This window comes from Chaetura pelagica, unplaced genomic scaffold, assembly GCF_000747805.2.
Source record: "Chaetura pelagica isolate M959 unplaced genomic scaffold, ChaPel_1.0 scaffold12, whole genome shotgun sequence".
In the NCBI taxonomy this organism is placed as follows: domain Eukaryota; kingdom Metazoa; phylum Chordata; class Aves; order Apodiformes; family Apodidae; genus Chaetura; species Chaetura pelagica.
The window spans coordinates 1,351,849-1,352,793 of record NW_009952801.1 but is presented as its reverse complement, the minus strand read 5'-3'; positions in this window follow the sequence as shown (position 1 = coordinate 1,352,793).

Sequence of the window (945 nt, the reverse complement as noted above, 5' to 3'; positions counted from 1 at the left end):
GACTAAGGCTGCAGCGGTGAATGTGACAAAGGCGTCGCTTGAAGGATCCCCGGGATAGAAAATGACCCCCTGTCACCCGGGGAGAGCGCTGGCAGGGCCGGGAGAGGAGGCCTGAAAAGGCACGCTTCTGCCCTGGGGCGCACTTACCTGTCTCTAGTCTTCCTCCCCGCTGCCCGCCCCCTCCTTTCTTCTCCCTCTGCTGCTGCCTGCCATGTTTTGCGGGTGTGCGCGTGTGTGTGACTGTGCGTGTGCTTCTTTCCAAAGAAAGAAACCCGGGGTTGCTGTTTTGTAACAGGTTTGGGGGTTGGTAAATGTCTTGCAGTACAATAGACCAGTTTGTTCGGTAAAGCGGCTGCCTGCACGCCGGGGAGGGGTGCGTGGGTGCAGGAGACAGGGCGGCGAGGGCTGCCGGCTGCCCACCCCTGCCCCTGCCCGCTGCCGGGTAGCGGGCCAGGCTGCTGCTGCTGCCGCTGCCCGCCCCTCCTCGCCTTCTTGCAGCGGCTCTGGGAACCGGCTCCTGCTCATTTCACTTGCAAGGTTTCAAGGACTTTCCCCGACTCCTGGTCTGCTGAAAAGTTCGGCTTTGTCTCTTCTGCTAACTTCCAACCTGTGGGGAAAAAAAAAGAAAAGGTGAGAAAAAAAAAAAAAAAAAAAAAGCGCTAAACCTTTAAATTTTCTTCCGTTCTTTTCCCCCCAGACAAGCATTAATATTTGTTTCAACCTGCATTAAGAGATTGTCTCCTTTCCAAGGTCTCCCCTCTGCAGAAAGGCTTGTGTATAAGAGGTGGAAGTCTATTTCCCAGGTCGGTTCCCCCACCCTTTTCTCTGAAGAGCTGCCGCGGTGCTATTTGCTTGCGGTAACCTGCAGGGGCCGGGAGAGCTCGGGCGGACAGGGCAGGAACAGCTCCGGGCAGGCGGGATGCCGGCAGCCAGGATGCCAGGAAG